At 35.2% G+C, this 14,760-nt stretch overlaps 1 protein-coding gene across 2 annotated transcripts in view; it reads left to right on the forward strand.

Moving 5' to 3' along the window:
- Nucleotides 1-14,760, forward strand: part of SEPTIN7 (septin 7) — a 61,575-nt gene that overhangs the window by 467 nt on the left and 46,348 nt on the right. The gene's annotated exons all lie outside the window — the stretch shown is intronic.

Consider the following 14,760-nt stretch of genomic DNA (forward strand, 5'->3'; position numbering starts at 1 on the left):
ATCCTGTCAATCCTGCACTTCTGTGGCCACAAAAGTATGCTACAAAATCAAAGGTTTAATTTAAACAAACCTTTCAAGTTTCTATGGTTGCAAAGAAAACCAAATGTAAACAATTTATTCCCTATGGACTACAGAAAATGGGAAATTATTGTTAGTTTGAATGAATAACACCATTCAGAACAGTTCGTTTAGACTTCACTGATGACCCAAATTTGTCATCTTTCCTTTTAGACAGTCTCATTTATTTTTGTTTCTCTTTTGGTGCTTTTAGGATAATAGACAGCTAGTAAAGTTGGGTACATTGTGTGTAACTGATGCTACTGGATATGTGACCCTGTTTTGGCATGCTAATCAGCAAAATAATAATAGTTTAGGAAGTTTTTAATAATAGCCATATGTCACTTTATCTAGCTTTGTCTTTTGTAGTTTGGCTGGCTTTGTTTTGTCATTGCCACTCTGGATATCACGGGCTTTATGTGCGTGTAGCATGTAACATAATAGACATTGACAGAGCTAGAAATCAAGGGCAAATTGGTGCGAACTCATTGTATAGATCATGTATATTTTTATTTTGATTACAAAAGTGAGCTATAATTTTAAAAGTTGATGGTTGCTTTTTTCTCTTGGAACCTGATGACAGGTTCCTTTATAGTCTAGCATCCAAGTACATGATTTATTATTTGATACAAAGCTGTTAAGTCTAAAGTAAAATTTGGTTTTCTGCTATGTGCAGAATAATAAATATACCTGCTATGTGCAGGTAATAAAAAGGAGGAAGGGATGAAGCTGTCCTCATAAGTGGTAGATGTAGGGATGTGTTAGAATTGGAGAAAGTCTACAAAATTACCTCTATGTTCTCTTATTTCCCTGTAGTATAGTTTAAAGCAATTATATTTAGGAAAGCTGTAGAAGATTCTGACCATCAAGAAGAAAAATTGGTCCAAAATTTGATTGAAAATGAGATGTTGACTAGTTCTGGTTTTTTTGTGCTTACTATTAAGACTTGATTTGTTTACATGGAAATTTGTGCCACTGTCTGGAAGCTTACTAGGAGAGGTGACAGTATTTTCCTAAATTAAAAATGCCTCTAATTCTCTTCCTTTGACCCCCAAGTGTAGAAATCATATTTGAAAGTGAGCGTTTAAACAAAACAGTGGTGGATCTTTTGGTACTCTGGAGACATTGGGGAAGGGTGGGGTAGAGAAATTACTTTGTTTCAAAGTTAATTGCATGGTAATAGTATGCCTTGAAAAAATGTGTTTGTTTTTAAATATGAAGATTAAATGGTTTGTGTATTACTGATCACTTGTGTTGGTAAACACTGTAATGTAATCTGCAAGAAGATTGTTAGGATTGTAATTATTTGTTGCTGTATTAATCCTGTGAGGTAGTGTACTGACTTTGAGGTCGACAGTAAATGGAAGTATCTATAATCTATTTGGCAAAGTTTAAAAGTTAGAATGTAGTGTTTATCTGTGTATGGTCAGTGCTGGAAAAATAACAGTACTAGATGTATTATCTCTTGGAGATTATCTAAAATATTCTGTTGTGCTTTCTACTAGTAAAAGTCATGTGTCCATGCCTACCTTTTACTGCAGACAGCACAGCTACTGATCTGCTGGCCCTGCTTTATTTGGAGGTACTCCGAGTTAGTGTTACCCATTTGTTCTGAAAGGAAAAAAGAGAAAAACAATGTTTCTGGTTGCTAAACAGTTACAATGAATAAAATAAATCATATTTGGGATCTGTGATCTCTGTGTCCAGCTCTCTTCAGGCACCTCCGTGAGGCTTGACAATGCAACTAATGCAGTTGTATAGAAACTGTTTTCCTGTTGCAGGTTCAGTCTGGAATGATTAGTTAAACTTAATAGAGACCTAGCTTTTTGTCCAGCACAGTGTTATATCTAGCTTTTTTGTCTTTGGAATGTGTGGTATTAAAATTCACCAGAGCAGCATTCAGATGCCAGTTTGGTTGTACTATTGTGTGTGTTTCTACTGCTGTAGAAACAATTAGTTTTTATTTTAACAGTGTAATAATACCTTGGTGGCTGAGCAAGTAGTAAGTACAGCATCAAACAGATCTGGTGTTTCCAGTAAGAATTTTTGCAGGGAAGTAGTTTAGTGTTGCAGAGCATTTCCTTTGCCTGAAGTGTGAATGTACTCCATAAAATGCATATTTCCCCAGTTATTGTCATTGCCCCAGAGTGACAGAGCTGCCTATAGCAGTGTGTGGTGGCTTCCTGCTCTTCTTCATGGCAGTGGAGAGTGGGCTTTTAAACATGGGCATGCATAAGGCTGAGTAGTTGCTGAACAACCTAGAGAATGGCTTCTGGAGCAGGTTTTCTCATTCTGACCTAAGTTGATTGGGGGCATTGCTTTGGACCCATGTGGACGGTGTTCTCTCCCGTAACTTGTTCTTTTGAGTCAGGACTTGGTAGGATTGATGTATTTGAGGCTTGTAATGTTAGTGAGCTCTTTTCTGTAAGTGTAGTTGCTCATTTGCAGGTGTTCTGGTGTTTACATTAAGTATAACTAAGGGGAGAAATGATTATGAATTACACACATAGGAGTATAAAAAGATGTCAAAATGCCTTTTTTATATCAAATGTTTTAGGAATCCTTAAAAAGTAAACCTTAATTAGAAACTGGTGTTACTGTATAATATTTAGCCATAATAAACATTTTGACATTTCTATCTCAAATTTTATTTTCTCTAAATTATATTGATTCTTCTGTTAGTGTTTACTGACAAAAAACTATACTTTTCTTGAGAAACTGAAGACTGAGATAGCCATTTGTTTTCCTTATTAATCAGGTTTCATTGATTTGTCTTGAATATTCACGAGACAATTTCATATTAGTTATATTCTTAAAGGCTAAGCAGTAGTTTTTATAATAATGCTTTTGCAACAAGTTGGTTTTGCAGAATAAAAACTCACAAGCACCTCCTCTGAGGATATGACATAAAGTGAGCAGAAATATACTTTTAACTGAGCTCCATTCTTGATACTTTCAAAATAAGACATGTAAGTAGTCATTTAAAGCAACTAATTCTACATCTGAAGCATTAAAGCTCAACAAAGGAAAAAATATCAAGTTTGCCTTGGTAGCCTGCTGCGTTCATAATCTTGTGTAATCTCTTCAAGTATAAGATAGTTGTTGAAACACTTGAGAACCCGACATAAATATTTAGTCTGTCTGAAATCCAAAGCATATTCTCTGTATTTCTGTGCTGTATAGGTTATTTGGAGGAAAGTACATGTTTAAGTTAGATGTTTAAGAAAAGAAAACTTCCAGAAGTAACACCAGTGTGGTTAGTAACTCACAACTGAAAAAAGTCTTAATTGTAGAATTGTAGTTCTGTCTGTTTTTTAATATAATTACACTTGCTTAAGTAGTGGGTGTGTGGTTTTGCTTTAGTGTGTATGAGGTGTGGAACAAATAGTTATTTTTCAGTGTGTCTTGCCTTCAAACACTGAGTCAGGAAATCCCTCTTTTGTTCTTGTATTGAAATGATGGTGGTAATTGGATTTGAACCAACACTCAAATAGATGCAGTCATAATTCTTAAAAATTCATTTTCTTCTATAGACCTTACGCACTTAAGATATGTATTTGTGGTGACTTTTCCTAGAGCTGTATATTTCAAAGTGTTCAGGCTTCATGAGTCGCCTTAGGAGTTGGACTTCTAAGTTTGGGGGTTTTTTAAGTCATCTGATTTCCAAAGTACAGAACACTTACTGTTGAGTAGCTTTCCAGAGGACCTTTCTATGAAGTTCCTAGTTCTTGAGCAACTGCTAGCTTTGACTTTGAAAGTTGTTTTGAAACCTCTCCTTTAGCAAATTGCCTGTTTTATTTCCAAATTGTTTCCAAGCCCTGTAGATCACCTGTAGATTACAACTGAAAGGAAAATGCCATGCAATATTGTTGGTATGCTTCATTTGTAATTATATGCACATTCAAATGATTTGGTTTAAACATGGGTTTTTTTGGCATGGATGCAAAGAAAAGGACTGTATTTTGCAAGACTTGAAGTTACGTTAAAGAAGCAGCTCATCCTAATTTTAAAATGCTTTTATTGTTCACTGGAGAAAGCTTGGGCTTGTTTAATACTTGTATATTCTGGTGATGGATCGTGTTCTGATTAGAATTACCCCTTGACTTGTTCCCTTTCCGAAACAATTTATTTATCAAGCCAACCAGTGGTACCAAGGCGCTCAGCTGCTCACAGATACTTATTCTTGACTTGCATCAGTTTTAATGCTGGGAACAAAATAATTTATCACAAGATAGGAAGAATAATTAAATAAAAAGTAATCTGTGGGTGTGCTGTATAACTGAGTAGGACCAGTTTTGGAATGTTGCTAGTTCCTGATCTGCTGTCATTTGAGATGCTTATAGTAAAGATTTCAGTCGTGTCTCTACTACCACAGTACCTGAATAAGTATTTGGCCTTTGGTGTGACCTCTGGCTGCTTGGGGTTCTGCACTGCTGTTGCTGAGTGTGCAGTGCCTTGTGCGTACAGTCAGGGGAGTACAGTCTGGTGTACATGATTGAAGTTCTCTTGTTTTTATAAAGAAAAAGTATGTGGCAGTAAAACACCTAGCAAGATATTTTTTTCAGGTGTCCTGCCTCCATTCACCCTGTAAGTTCACTTCTTCAGAATACCTGAATTCCTCTAATTCTCTCATCCTCTGAAAACTATCTTGTACATCTTTGTATACTGTACATCTTTGGCTGCAGCCCATTTTGTGATACTTGCATGGTGACTGTGTATCTGGTACTGCTGGGTTTGGGTTAGACAGCACTCCTGCAGTTCTCAGGGTATGTTTTCTACTGTTGTGGTATAGCGGAATAGCTCCTTCAGAGAGCTAGATAAAAAAATAAAATTAAATTTCTGGGATTGTGTTTACAGAATTATGAAGTTTCCATGAAGTATAGATGTAGAAAAGGTGTTTTTTTTTAAGGTTCCAGAATTCTTTAAAGAAGTAATTTATTTCACTGATGATGCCCACAAAGTATAAAAATTGATGACTGATTACTTTAGCATGTACCTGATGGGGCTGCCAAAGCAAAATAGGTTGAATGCAGGAGAATTGGCAGAAGTAAAACCAAAGGAAATTGGAAACTGGTGGAACTCAGAATGGAGCCAGTGTATACCCAGAGATTACATGCTTCTCTGGAGTAATCTCTCTTTTGGAGTAATGCCTCATCAATGGCCTGTCACTCCTTTTTGTGGAGAAGTTGATAAAATATTGTTCAGCAGGCAGAATAGATGAATTCTGAAAATCTTTAATGAAAAAATAAGTGTCTCTCCAAGATGGGAAAGATCAGTAACTTAACAGTGAGTTTACTGGCCTGCATTATTTTTACTGATCTACATTCAGATGGGAGCTTGAAATATATATTCATGTGAGTACTTGGCTTCAGTTAGAAAATCTTCTCTCATACTTGTTTTTTTGTTTTATGGATGGATTTTTTCTTATTTTTTCCCCCCTCTTCTTTCTTTTGTAACACAGTGAGCTACAGCTGGCAGCATACTTGCTTCTCTTCCCACTTTTATAGTATTTTGCTGTTCCTTTTTTCTGTTGCCGGGGAAAGAAAGCTGCACAAAGTCTACAACCTGATGAAAAAGAGAAACTTTTTACAGTGGGTTGTTGTTGAAACTTATTGTCAGGAAAATTCAGTTAATATACCTTTTTGACCTTATCTAGAAACCATAGCTTTTCAAATACTTCCATGAGTTGCTTTAAACTAGCAACTTAGTATAGCATAGTGGCTTTTAGTCACTCAACAGGGAAAAAAATTAATCCTCATTTTTGTTAAGCTAATTTTAAACATTTTCCTCTCTATGCAGTAGCTTAAAGGTTCTAATGAACAGAACTAACATTGGCATTTAATGGGATTGATCTTCAATATATTTTTTTAAATTGTTTCAAATTACAGTATGAATTGGAATTGTAGTGCTTACTGAATAATTTCTAAAGAGCCTCTGGATTTTTGTTTTTGTAGATGTTTGGATGCAAAGCTTTTTGAGTAGATTATATGAAGGCCAACTATAGTAAGGTACTTCTTGTTGGATGCTTGCTATTACATGGCTCAAGTTCTGACAACTATTAAAATATTGCTTGAAAAAATAAAGAAAATATTTTCGTAAAGCTTTGGGGACAGTAAACATAACTGATCTGTTTCGTATGTTGCAGTATTTTGGTCAGATCCTAATTTATGTATTAAAATTCTTTATTTACTGGCAAAGGTTTTTGAGAAGAGAGTTATATTTCCAAGTGTGTGGATGTGAACCCATAATTTGTCAAAAATCTGCCTGTAATCTAAAGGGCTTTTATTTTTTTTTAAAGTGATTATTCTGTTGTAAACAATTTTTTTTTTTCTATTCCATATATTGTTTTCTTGTCAGTCTTATAACAAATGCTGTGAATTATTTTACTGGGTCTCCAATAGATGAATTCATCAAATTTCATAAAAAACATCTAATAAAAAACACTGCATTGTATAGGTGTCATCTTCACTTTTGAAGCTTTGCAAGTTTTTATTGGTGGTTCCATACATATAATCAATCTTGTCACAGTACTAGCTGTCTTCAGGCCATCTTTGCAGTTCCTAATACGTAAGTATTTTACTCCAGATTTTTCTTCTTCTACCTTACCGTTTTCTAAAATTTTTTTTTAAATAAAAATAGGCTTGCTAATTTTACACATCCAAATATGTGCACATATGCACATGCAGTTACTCTGTTGTTACTTAATTTTTTGTAGTAAGCTTCATTATGGCGAGATTAGCATTTAAACCTGATCCTTATTCCCTTTGATGGGTTTGTAGGTCACACTTTAGCTGAAATGAATGCGTCTGGAATTTTGATATTAGAATAAGGATAGTTAGTAATGTGTGAACTTGAACTCATCTTAGAGAAGGTACCAAACTAATGGATGTTTTATTTCTTAAATTTATTATCAGGTGGCCAACACTTGTTTTGATGCTACTCAATAGATTTTCTTGAGCTGTCATGTGCATGAGCAGTATGTGAACTTAATGTTGTGCCTCTTGTAAGCAGTGACTTGTTAGAAGTCACATTAATACTGTTTCCAGTTCCTTAGCATGGGATAATCAGGTATCACAATACTGCAGCACTGGTTTTTGAAACCATCATTGCTACAAATCCAGAGTGAGATTCAAAGTAGGAGCCAGTTTTTGTAAAAATAAATATGAGTTATAGTTATAAAAAAAGATGAGTTTATAGTATGAGTTATAAGCTGCTTGTCATTTCTTGTTGGCTGAAAATTTTAGTCTTGCCTGCTGTATTAAGAAATGCTGACAAGTTTTTTAAGGAATAGGTTCATATTGTAGCCAAGGTGATAGTCTTGGATGGAGTATTTGTGGTCTAAATATCCAGTTGTTGTAATATGACCCATTAAATGTGATTCAATATGATTGTTTTCCCTCTGGCTGATTTTACAACAGTCAATTGAGGTCTTCCTTGTCAATCCATTTGAAACGGTTTTGGTTTTTTTTCCTTTTTCAGTATTTTTCTTTATGTGGTATGGCAACTGTTTCATTTTGGGTTTTGGGTATTTTTCTGTTGAGGTTCTGCACACATTTACTAATAAATTAGAGTTTATACCTTACTCTTGTCTTGAATTTCTCTTATTAAAGAGAATAAGCATCTTCTAATAATATTTTTTCTCACTTCTTATGGTGTATCTGATAGTATTTTCCAGTAATTTTTACCATAATACAATACTTAAAGCAGACAATTTAGATTTATTAGTGGTTGGAGGGGAGAAAGGCTGCAAAGGCTGATTGTTTCATCAAATTTCTTTTTTTCTGTTTGTGTTCTTGTCATCCTTTACTTCTTTACTTTCATCCTGATTTTTCTCTGTTGGTAGTTTACCAAAAGCACAAATTTGAAAACTCTTACACTCTATCTTGGAATAGTACTAAATTTCTGTCAGTGTTGATTTAAGCTATGTTAAGCTTGTAATAATGCCATTAGGTGTAGTTTCTTCCCTCTGTAAACTTGAAATGAATATTTTTTTCAAGGGTCCTGGTTTCTTAATTTCACCGTCACTTCTAGATGTTTATGTGCAAAACTCTGATTTTGATCATAGACAGAACCTTAAGTCAGAATTGCACTGATACCTTGTGACTGGAACCCCGTGTCTGTCAGAGTTAATGCAAAATGCATCATTCTGGTCCTTCTGCTCATGAAACTGCCTGTGAAGACTGAACAAATGTGTTTCATGGGGCAGAGGCTTCCTCAGAAGGGCAAAAATGGTCTGTGATTCGAGGGAATTAAACTAAGCCTTCTGTGAAGTGAGAACCAGTGCAGTAGAAGGGCACACATAAATGTGGGCTGAATAAAAACATAAATGTCAGTTCTAACACCATCTGGCTATGCTGTTTTACTGCTTAGGATATATGAAGTGGTGTTGCTTTCTGTATAAGGTGACAGCTTGTGGTTTTGAAAAGAATCTGGAATGTTCCCAGGTAACATTTCAAACTGCGAACAGCAGTGCCTTTTGAAATAGCAACCTGAGAATAGCAGTCTGAGGTCATTATATGTTGAATTTGAATTTATAGACTAATAATCCAGAATTGTGGTCCTCTTTCTGTTGCTCAGATAGTGAAAAAAATATTAATTCAGTGGTCTGAAGTAGAAAGAAGTTGTTGGATGTGTGTGGAACACTTTTCAGTACAGGTTCAAAAGCATTGTGTTAAACTGAACAAGTGTGAAACAAACTGCTTATCTGATGTAATTATCAGATGAGTGGTTGCTGATGCTTGATAAGATCTAATGGCATGGAGAGGACATTCACTGTACACATCCTTTGGTTCTTCTTGCCTTCCTACACATTGCCTCTGTCTTCTATCTTTCAAGATAGAAATACTATGTGTTTTATTCACAAGCATGATAGGGAGAAGTCTCAGGAATATTCCAAGTTTGGCTCATGAAAGATATGAGTGGTTCACCCATGACTTAATAATCCGGTAAAAAGCTGGTTGATATTTCATCTATAACTATCCCCTTGAGCCCTATGATGTAAATCTGTAAAATGTTTACTTTTACTCTGTGTTAAACTGTGATGCATTAATTTGCCTTCACATCTACATGATTTTTCTGATGGCATGATATTGTTGAAGTTTTCTGTCCCACACTGCAGATTTTAAAGGGAGCTGTAGGTTTTCTGAGAGTAGATTTCTTTGTCTCAAAAGTCAGCAAAATTCTCTTTTACCATCTATTTTTCCTTGGTTTGATGGATTACGCAGTTTATTGTCAGTTTCCAGGCTTTTTTTTTGTCCTGCTGTTTTCCTTATTAGCTGTTTTCATCTGACATTGATGAGGATGATTTGATTTGTTTTCTGTCATCCCAGAGAATGGTTGACATGACATTGGCACAGTCTGTCAAAGAGGTCTTTGAGCAATTCATATGGCTATAAAGATACCTGCAGTAAAAATACCCTCTCTTCACATAGGACTGAGTACAAAAATAACACAAGGGGATTTTTAAGGACATGAAGAGGAGTTTTCTTGCCCTTTGAATGAAGTCTGCTGGTGCTTTGCTTGATAGGTTATCAACATAAAGTAACATTTAAGTTTATTGTGATTATTTTTAAGGGGATGTCCCTTCTGAACATTCCAGACTTCTGACCAAAGACTTGGGGATTGTAGAAACTTTTTTGATGTTTTGCACAGGTTTGTGACTAGCCATTCTTCAGTGTTCTCAGCAATGGTAGGTATGAAGAGAGATAATATTATCTCTTTGTATAGGTCCACTGTATGACACTCCCAACTCTAAAAAAGCCAGAGATGACCTTGTTACTACAAATCTTCTGATGCAGGAAAAAGTAGCTTTAAACAAAAGCACAGCTACCTTGTTTCCATGTACTCTGAAGCATGTGGTGGAACTGTGGTGTAGAGGTTGGTTTGAGCCGGACAAAAGAAACTGGCTGTCCCACACCCCACCTAGGTTCCATGGCAACACTATTTGTGGCACATTGATTAACTTGAGTGAAACTCCAGCCAAGTCAAACCCTGAAGAGTTTGATCTTAGTTCCTCTGTCAAAACTCCTCCTATATGTTGGTTACCGTATCAATAATTTACATTATGTAAAATTTTTATTTTAATTATTATTTCAAGAGTATATATTATCTCTTATTTCTTCCTGAGTAACTGAAACTAAAAAGCTAAACAAATTACCACCACTGGGCAGTGTCTTCTTTCAATGATTTTTGCAATACCCACTTCTCCTATAATGCAGGTAGACCTTAATCCAATAATGCATGGTGCTTACTAATCCACTTAATGACTAACACTGTCTAGTGGCTGAAAACCTGAATCCATGTTCTTAAGAAGAAAAATGTGCTGGGTTTCTGAAATACTGTTCTTGCTCTGTGCAATTTGATCCTTTTAGCCACTGTTGTTAAATAGTGAAGTAATATTCTATGATCAGATACTTTTTAGTAACGAAGTGCAGGGAAATTGAGACCTGGGTGATTGGGCCAGATTTTAGCTTTAAATTTTCGTCATATTGAAACAGTTTGGCTTAAGTTATTACAGCTATTTCAATCCACAATAAGTAAAAGGATGTGGGGTTTATACACTGTTTGGCTGTGGTTTGAACTGAGGACAGTGTCTAAATTTTTATTTGACTGTGAATTTATTAGCTTTAGTTATTTTATGTCAAATGGCAAGTATTCAGATAGCAGAATAAAATAAAACTGACTCAGAGGAAGTATTTTATGAGCTTTGCAGATAATTGGACTGTTGGAGGCTCTACTAAAAAACAGCTTCTGTTTTAAGTAACAGTAAATGCATTTATTCTGCAAATAGTTGCATAACATTTTTATATACCTGCCTAATTGAAAAGGCATTAAGACCTGCCATTCAAGGTAGCAGCTGTGCTATGTGATCAACAGACAAACTTCTAGTGTGTGTGTATATATATATATACACATATAAATGTATTCATTCTTTTCCCCTCTTTTGGCACTCACCTGAAGTTTTCTATTTGGTTTTTTTTCTATAAATAAACTTCATTTATAAGAAGTAATTTGCTTTTAGAGCACAGTGTAGAGCATTCTAATTGTATTTCTAGTGCCTATTAAATGGTGTTGAGTAGCTGACTAAGACCAGGCAAAGATATAGACAGCAGGATAAGTAGGAAATCAGAGGGAGAATTGTCACGATGACAGTAGCTGAAATCATGACTGACATGGTACTAATTTGGAGCAAACAGATTTCTGTAATGATGAATGAGGAGGTCTCCAGTTATGTGGCTTCTGCAGTTTCTTAACTCTTTATCTCTAGAGCTCCTTTAAAAGGATTCAAAATAGCCCTCCTGTAAAAAAATGTTAAAACAGCCATTTCTTGCTTGAAGTTTGTGCCTCACTCTAGTCTGTGCTTTTGGTTTTTGAGAAATAAATTTTGACTTTAATAGTGTGTGGGCCTGGCTGTTGATAGTTTCTTGTTTACTATTTAAAACTTTTCAAAAACACATATTGTAAAGAGGTAAAAATAAAGATTACTGTCAACTGGCAGCATAAACTTTGGGAGGTAAGTGGTATTTCAAGGAAACATCACTGTTTGCTTGCATGCCTTTTTACAAAATCATGAAATAGTTTGTTTGGATAGAATCTCTCAGAAGTCATCTGGTCCAGCCCCTGTTCAAAGAACTTTAATGTGGTTTCTCTTAAATATCTGCTTTTATCCTCTCTCAGGAGGAAGATACTGAGTTAGATAAAATAAGGAAGGTCCCATTTTGGAGTCACAGTTGATGACAGTGGTCTGCTGTCAGTTGCATCCTGTGGTGAAACATACACTCTCCAGTCTGATTATTAAAATTACTTGACAAATGTTTCTGTCAAATCAACTTAAGGACTCAGTAGTCCAAGCCTTTCCAGAGATAGCATTGTCATGTAGAGATTGATCATATGGATGAGACACTGCAAAGGTATCTTCATATTTGGTTTTGTCAACCATTGAGATGGTTTCTTTTGACTCAGAAAAGGCTGAACTGCAGAAATGCTTTTATACCATTTCAACCAGATGTAGGGCTCAGGAAGATGGAAGATGTGGATAGTTTGATAAAAATCTGAAATCTTTGTGAATCTAACACCTTTTAGAATCTGTCTGTGGTTAAATTTGTATCCTGACATGCTTTGAAGTTGCTAATCTGAATTATTTTTTTTTAGCCAAAGATGAAATCGAGTTACCTCGAAATAGATGAAAATGAATAGAAACTAGCATTTGATTAAATGGCCTAAAATTACAGTTCTTATTTGAATTACACTAATTTGAATATGAAGATTGTGAAGACCTTTTTTGGTGTTTGTCTTTTTAATAAACTGCTACAAAAAAAAAATGAAATTAGTGAGTGAATCCATAGTCGATTATCTTATTCTTCTAGCGTCTTAAATCTGACATTTTATTGCATCTTTTTTTCGATTTTTTTTTTTTTTTTCTGTGTTGCTGGAAAGCAGGGAGACAAAGTTCATCTTGCCCTGTTACTAGCAAGATGAATTGCTGGCAGATACAGAGAACTTTTTCTCCTTGCTCCAGTAAAGCTGTGTTTGTCAATTTGTGTACTTACCAATTTCGTTAAAACTCCTGCTGTCAGCTTGAAAAAAAAAAAATCAATTTAATGCATGTTGAATGTGATTAATATTTAAATAAGTAAATTATTACAATTAAATAATAATAATATGAGGAAAAGTCCAGTAACCATGCTTCTCTGGTTCACTAAACATGTTGTGTTTTTTACTTGTTTGTATATTTCTAAGTGGTTTAATGTAGATGAATCATTCAAGGTCAAGATATCCTCAACTTGATTTGTACTTTATGGAACACTTTACAGGTTGTGCTCCTTCTTGAGAAGTTGCCCATATCCAAACATTATTAAAGTAGTGGGAATTTTTTTGCTTTTTCATGTTGTTATTTTTAGATTTTTAATATGGAGCAGGATACTCTTTCCTAATTCTCCAACAGCTGAGATCTACACTTTTGCAAGTAAGGTAGAAGAGTCACATCCTAGAGAAGTGTGACATCTGAAGGTGCTTGTTTTTGTTTATGCAAAAAACCCAAACATACTGTTCTAACAAACCAGATGAAGCTTGAGGCTTGCTCTTCTTGGATAAGAAGGGAGAGCCTTGTAGCACTTTTAAGTCAACAGGAAGCTAGAAGATCAACTTTGACACAGAAATATTGCAGATTGCAGTGTCTTTTAGAAAGATGGGTATATATGCCCAATTTGGATTGGCAGTAATTGCCATATATTTCCCAATAAAGTATCTATTCTGTTAAAACACGTGGGTTTTTTTGTATTGGATACTGCTGTCGCATATACAAATAGTATTATCTAAGTGACACGGACAACTCAGTTAATGTTGCTTGCTTATTACAGAGAAGCATAAATGTGCAGTTTCTCTTGCTTGTAATAATCTGCAGCCTCAATTTGCTCATCCCCTTTTTTTGTTTTTTTGCATAAAGCCTTTGTATTTTACATGGAGATGCAAAAAGATATAAACTTAACTGGGTTTTCTTGGTACAGTGAGAAGCTTTTAAATCAAGTGTCATTAAAATAATTATTAAAAATAAACCTAAAGAAAAAAAACAAACAAGGAACTTTTATTTTCCAGCTAAGACTGAGATAACTAGAAAGTTTTTGTTTCTGTAGATGTCCACATGTGACTTTTTGGTTAAATTGTGTTTTGAATATGTTTATGCTTCTGAGAATGGAAGATCAAGGGTTTTTTACCTGTTTAATTCAAGCTGTTGTGTCATAATAGTACTGTTGAGTGTATTTAGCATTCTTTCATGCCCAGTAAATTGTAGTGCTCTTGTTTCTGATGTCTCTGGCTGCAGCTTTTTTGTTAATGCACTCTGGACATTTTCTGGAAGGCATTTTATTATTTACTGTTCAAAAACCATTTTTAGCTCTTTCCACATATTCTGACAAAGTGACTGCGTATGTCAAAACATATGTATAGCTTCAGAGTTATCTGCTTCTAGCAGCAAGCAAAAGCTGTAGTTCTTTGAGCTATTCTTGGAGAGAGTGAGGATTTAATATGCTGGGTGTGAGAGTTGGAAAGTGCCGAAGGGGAAAGTGAAAACAGGAGACAAAGGAAGCTTCTTGTATTGTTCTTAGAGTTGAGATGTAAATTTTGATTTGCAAAAATAATTAGTAATTGAATTTCCATGGGTAAAAATGTGGAAAAATGTGACAGAGAGATATACCTGTTGTGTGCTGCCCTCTTGGTTTGAATCCCATGATTAAGATGCACTGGGTGCTGCTGAAGAACCGGTAACCATGTGACTGGCTAGTGATAAGGTGGGCAGGAGCAGCACAGAGCTGTGGCTCACTGAGAACCTTCTTCCTTGGTTGGATCTACTAACAGGTGAATTTCTGTTCAGCCTCTTGCAATATGCCAAAAGAGACTATCAGTACCCCACATCCCACAAGGATTTCTGTTATCTTGCATCTGCTGAATACCACAGCATTTTTTCATCAAACTTTGAGATGAGATCACTTTGGAATGGTGGAACTGTGTGAAGTAGAGGTGGTATGCTCCGTGTTTCCCTAAAAGATTAGGACAAATGAGCTGCTGCTTTAAAGTTTGTTACAAATCAGATTTGTTAGGGGCAGGCTCATGTCCTGTCTTGAATCAGGTGTGCCTGGGGCATGGTGCATAGACATTGTTCAAAATTAATGCAATTCCCTATATTTTACTGAAGCTTTTTGGAAATGC

This window comes from Erithacus rubecula (genome assembly GCF_903797595.1).
Source record: "Erithacus rubecula genome assembly, chromosome: 3".
NCBI classification, from domain to species: domain Eukaryota; kingdom Metazoa; phylum Chordata; class Aves; order Passeriformes; family Muscicapidae; genus Erithacus; species Erithacus rubecula.